Source organism: Oncorhynchus gorbuscha, linkage group LG22 (assembly GCF_021184085.1).
Source record: "Oncorhynchus gorbuscha isolate QuinsamMale2020 ecotype Even-year linkage group LG22, OgorEven_v1.0, whole genome shotgun sequence".
Classification (NCBI taxonomy): Eukaryota; Metazoa; Chordata; class Actinopteri; order Salmoniformes; family Salmonidae; genus Oncorhynchus; species Oncorhynchus gorbuscha.
Window position 1 is genome coordinate 798,963 of NC_060194.1, and position 7,517 is coordinate 806,479.

Genomic DNA, 7,517 nt, shown 5'->3' on the forward strand with positions numbered 1-7,517 from the left:
AAATGTTTGTTAGCATGTTCCTCACAGTGGCTTTAGCCGTGGAGGGAGCAGGCCTGCCAAGGCAACTGTTGCCTAGCAACACATGCCTCGGAGGGTGAAAACTCTTTATAGCTTGACAAATTCCCATGATTTGTGAATCTGTTTAAAAAATCGATCAGCTCAAGTGCATGACCCATTCTCTAAATAACTGTCTATTTTGCCTGTCTGTAAAGAAAAGGGTGGGCTGTACGTTGATCCTGCTGCTCTGATTGGATACAACGAAGGTGACTACTGAACACAACCACACAACTACTGACCACGATTATTGACCACAACCAAACAACTACTGACCACAGAACTGCTGACAACAACAATACAACTGCTGACCACAACCACACAACTGACCACAAACACACAATTATTGACCACAGTTACAGACCACAACCACACAACTGACCACAACTACTGACCACAACTACTGACCACAACCACATACCGACAGACCATAAATCCTGATCACATCGCTACTGACCTAACCTACTGACTACGACTACTGACCACCCATCTTCTGACCACACAACTGATCACGAATACAACTACGGACCACAACCACCCATCTACTGACCACAAACACACAACGACTGACCGCTAATGACCATGCCTACTGACTACAACTACTGACAACAACCACACACTACTGAACCACTCAACTACTGAGCAGAACGACACAACTACCTACCACAATCACTTACCATTAAACTACTGACCACTGTCAACAACTACTGACCACAACCATTGACAACCACATACTACTAACTACAACTATTGACCATGACTACTGAAACACATAACTACTGACTACAACCACACAACTACTGACCACACAACTAATGAACAAAACAACTACTGACCACAACCACTTACCATTAAACTACTGACCACTGTCAACAACTACTGACCACAACCACACGACTACCACAACCACAACCACATACTACTAACTACAACTATTGACCATGACTACTGAACCACACAATTACTGAACCACATAACTACTGACTACAACCACACAACTACTGACCACACAACTAATGAACAAAACAACTACTGTCCACAACCACATGACTACTGACCTCACAACTACTGACCCACAACTACTGATCACAACCACACAACTACTGACCGCACCACAACTACTGACCACAACCACACAACTACTGACCGCACCACAACTACTGACCACAACCACACAACTACTGACCGCACCACAACTACTGACCACAACCACACAACTACTGACCGCACCACAACTACTGACCACAACCACACAACTACTGACCACAACCACACAACTACTGACCGCAACCACACAACTACTGACCGCACCACAACTACTGACCACAACCACACAACTACTGACCACAACCACACAACTACTGACCGCACCACAACTACTGACCACAACCACACAACTACTGACCACAACCACACAACTACTGACCACAACCACACAACTACTGACAGCACCAAAACTACTGACCGCAACCACACAACTACTGACCACACCACAACTACTGACCACACCACAACTACTGACCACACCACAACTACTGACCGCAACCACACAACTACTGACCACAACCACACAACTACTGACCGCACCACAACTACTGACCGCACCACAACTACTGACCACAACCACACAACTACTGACCACAACCACACAACTACTGACCACAACCACACAACTACTGACCACAACCACACAACTACTGACTACAACCACACAACTACTGACCGCACCACAACTACTGACCACAACCACACAACTACTGACCACAACCACACAACTACTGACCGCAACCACACAACTACTGACCGCACCACAACTACTGATCACAACCACACAACTACTGACCGCACCACAACTACTGACCACAACCACACAACTACTGACCGCACCACAACTACTGACCACAACCACACAACTACTGACCGCACCACAACTACTGACCACAACCACACAACTACTGACCGCACCACAACTACTGACCGCACCACAACTACTGACCGCACCACAACTACTGACCACAACCACACAACTACTGACCGCAACCACACAACTACTGACCGCACCACAACTACTGACCACAACCACACAACTACTGACCACAACCACACAACTACTGACCGCACCACAACTACTGATCACAACCACACAACTACTGACCGCACCACAACTACTGACCGCACCACAACTACTGATCACAACCACACAACTACTGACCACAACCACACAACTACTGACCGCACCACAACTATTGACCGCACCACAACTACTGACCACAACCACACAACTACTGACCACAACCACACAACTACTGAACCACAACCACACAACTACTGACCACATCGACACAACTACTGACCACATCCACACAACTACTGAACCACAACCACACAACTACTGACCACAACCGCACAACTACTGACCACAACCACACAACTACTGACCGCACCACAACTACTGACCACAACCACACAACTACTGACCACAACCACACAACCACACAGCTACTGACCACAACCACACACAACTACTGACCACAACCACACAACTACTGACCACAACCACACAACTACTGACCACAACCACACAACTACTGACCACAACCACACAACTACTGACCGCACCACAACTACTGACCACAACCACACAACTACTGACCACAACCACAACTACTGACCACAACCACACAACTACTGACCACAACCACACAACTACTGACCACAACCACACAACTACTGACCGCACCACAACTACTGACCACAACCACACAACTACTGACCACAACCACACACTACTGACCGCACCACAACTACTGACCACAACCACACAACTACTGACCACAACCACACAACTACTGACCACACCACAACTACTGACCGCACCACAACTACTGACCACAACCACACAACTACTGACCACACCACAACTACTGACCACACCACAACTACTGACCACAACCACACAACTACTGACCACAACCACACAACTACTGACCGCACCACAACTACTGACCGACCACAACCACACAACTACTGACCACAACCACACAACTACTGACCACAACCACACAACTACTGAACCACAACCACACAACTACTGACCACATCCACACAACTACTGACCACATCCACACAACTACTGACCACAACCACACAACTACTGACCACAACCACACAACTACTGACCACAACCACACAACTACTGACCGCACCACAACTACTGACCACAACCACACAACTACTGACCACAACCACACAACTACTGACCACACCCACACAACTACTGACCACAACCACACAACTACTGACCGCACCACAACTACTGACCACACCACACACTACTGACCGCACCACAACTACTGACCCACAACTACTGATCACAACCACACAACTACTGACCGCAACCACACAACTACTGACCACACCACAACTACTGACCGCACCACAACTACTGACCCACCACACTACTGACCACAACCACACAACTACTGACCACAACCACACAACTACTGACCGCACCACAACTACTGACCACCACAACTACCACAACTACTGACCACAACCACACAACTACTGACCACACCCACACAACTACTGACCACAACCACACAACTACTGACCACAACCACAACTACTGACCACAACCACAACTACTGACCACACCACAACTACTGACCACAACCACACAACTACTGACCACAACCACACAACTACTGACCACAACCACACAACTACTGACCACAACCACACAACTACTGACCGCACCACAACTACTGACCACAACCACACAACTACTGACCGCACCACAACTACTGACCACAACACAACTACTGACCACAACTACTGACCACAACCACACAACTACTGACCACAACCACACAACTACTGACCACAACCACACAACTACTGACCACAACCACACAACTACTGACCACAACCACACAACTACTGACCGCACCACAACTACTGACCACAACCACACAACTACTGACCGCACCACAACTACTGACCACAACCACACAACTACTGATCACAACCACACAACTACTGACCACAACCACACAACTACTGACCGCACCACAACTACTGACCGCACCACAACTACTGACCACAACCACACAACTACTGACCGCACCACAACTACTGACCGCACCACAACTACTGATCACAACCACACAACTACTGACCACAACCACACAACTACTGACCGCACCACAACTACTGACCGCACCACAACTACTGACCACAACCACACAACTACTGACCACAACCACACAACTACTGAACCACAACCACACAACTACTGACCACATCCACACAACTACTGACCACATCCACACAACTACTGAACCACAACCTACTGACACACAACTACTGACCACAACCACACAACTACTGACCACAACCACACAACTACTGACCACACCACAACTACTGACCGCACCACAACTACTGACCCACAACTACTGATCACAACCACAACCAACTACTGAACCACAACCACACAACTACTGACCACAACCACACAACTACTGACCACAACCACACAACTACTGACCACAACCACACAACTACTGACCGCACCACAACTACTGACTAATATTTCTGAAGAAATGTCCATTTGGATATTTGACACATCCCTATTATTTACACACATTGTGGGCTCGTACTCCTGACACCTTGTAAAGAGTGGACGCTACTCCATAGTAAAAGCTATAAATGATGCATTATTGACATATCTCAAAGCATAGAATTAACAATACATTATTTCCCCATTCCACAATAGGCTAAGCTGCCCCCTAGCTGTCTGGCCACCCAATGGTTGTAGCCAAATCACTATCTACATGTTGTGTATTTACATTATGGGTTTGATAAAAGCATTTATCGTGATACTTAGTATTCCACAAATTAAGTTAAGGGGTAGCTTTCATATTGCAGATTGTGGCTTCTATCAATGTAACTGTCTGCATAATTTCCAATCCCATATACAGTGCATTCGTAAAGTATTCAGACCCCTTGACTTTTTCCATATTTTGTTACGTTACAGCCTTATTCTAAAATTATTATGGGGTATTGTGTATAGATTGTTTTTTATCAATCTACACACAATACCCCAAAATAAAAATAAATAAAAAGGGTTTCATACATTTTTGCAGGATCACATTTACACAAGTATTCAGACTCTTTACTCAAGTACTTTGTTGAAGCTCCCTTGACAGCGATAACAGCCTTGAGTCTTCTTGGGTATGACGCTACAAGCTTGGCACACCTGTATTTGGGGAGTTTCTCCCGTTCTTCTCTTCATATCCTCTCAAGCTCAGGTTGGATGGAGAGCGTTGCTGCACAGCTATTTTCAGATCACTCCAGAGATGTTCGATCGGGTTCAAGTCCGGGCTTTGGCTGGGCCACTCGAGGACATTCAGAGATTTGTCCCAGAGCAGAATGCTGTGGTATCCATGCTGGTTTAGTGTGCCTTGAATTCCAAATAAATCACTGACAGTGTCACCAGCAAAGCACATCCACACCATCACACCACCTCCTCCATGCTTCACAGTGGGAACCACACATGCAGAGATCATCCGTTCACCTACTCTGCGTCTCACAAAGACACGGCAGTCGGAACCAAAAATCTCACATTTGGACTCCTCAGACCAAAGGACAGATTTCCACCAGTTTAATGTCTAGTCATGTCATTTTTCTTGGCCCAAGCAGGTGGTGTGGAAATGAATATTGCGAGAGACTTTTGTAATTTCTTCAAACAATCATCTTTATTTAATATCGATGAATTACTGCAATAATTATACTAGTCAACCCAAGCAGCCTAACCCTTACATACAATTCAGAGTTATTATGTAGCTGACACTAAAGATGCTTAGTCATGGCTGGGTCCACCCCTCCCTGGCATCCAAACACATTAGAAAAGAAGTAAAGAATTCCACAAATTAAGTTTTAACAAGGCTCATCTGTTAATTGAAATGCATTCCAGGTGACTCGTGAAGTTGGTTGAGAGAATGCCAAGAGTGTGAAAAGCTGTCATCAAGGCAAAGGTTGGCTATTTTGAAGAATCTCTAGATTTGTTTAACAGTTTTTTTTGTTTGCTACAACTTATGTTATTTCCTAGTTTTGATGTCTTCAGTATTATTCTACAATGTAGAAAATAGAGGGGAAAAAGGGGGAAACTGGAATGAGTAGATGTGTCCAGATTTTAGACTAGTTCTGTATATACACTACCATTCAAAAGTTTGGGCTCACTTAGAAATGTCCTTTTTTAGAAAGAAAAGCAAAAAACATTTGTTAATTCAAATTAACATCAAATTGATCAGAAATACAGTGTAGACATTAATGTTGTAACCATTATCAGCAACCATCACTCCTGTGTTCCAATGGCGCGTTGAGTTAGCTAATCCAAGTTTATCATTTTAAAAGGCTAATTGATCATTTTGGCTCTAACCAGAACAGAAAGAGTGGGAGGCCCTGGTGCAGAACTGAGCAAGAGGACAAGTTACATTAGAATGTCTAGTTTAAGAAAGAGACGCCTCACGAGTCCTCAACTGGCAGCTTCATTAAATTGTACCCGCAAAACACCAGTCTCAAGAAAAAGACATATCTCAGACTGGCCAATAAAAATAAAAGATTAAGATGGGCAAAAGAACAGACACTAGACAGAGGAAGATCGGAAAAAAGTGTTATGGTCAAACGAAGTTTGAGGTGTTCGGATCACATAGAAGAACATTCGTGAGACGCAAAAAAAAAGCAAAGATGCTGGAGGAGTGCTTGACGCCATCTGTCAAGCATGGTGGAGGCAATGTGATGGTCTGGTGGAGGCAATGTGATGGTCTGGGGGTGCTTCGGTGGTGGTAAAGTGGGAGATTTGTACAGGGTAAAAGGTAGCCTTCCTCCAAGATATCACTCCACTTTGCCATGCCATACCGGCGGCGCTTAATTGGAGCCAATTTCCTCCTACAACAGGACAATGACCCAAAGCACAGCTCCAAACTATGCAAGAAGTATTTAGGGAAGAAGCAGAAAATGAAATGTGTTGAAATGACTGAGGGCACTGTGATGAAGTCACCGTTTATGTAGCCGATCAGGAAGAGAATAGGGTAATGCCAAGGATTTATATTTACACTAGATGACTGAGGGCACTGTGATGAAGTCACCGTGCCTCCCATCTTGACACTCCCCAGGCAAAGCTAAATTCAATTGTTTTAAGGTCATTACCAAGGATCATTTTACTATAAGACCCCTTGAAGTATGAAAAGAAAGTAAATTATTTGATAGAAGAAAGAAATGGGGCCTTACTACTTTTAGCCCATGCAAACACATTGTATAACATTCACTACATGAAACAGCTAGCCCCCACCAAAAAAAAGAAGAAACAGCTAGCCCCCCACCAAAAAAAAAAATGTAAAGGAAGTTTGTTCTGAAGTGTCTGTCCCTTTATGTGAAATATCAGGATTTTTGTTTTT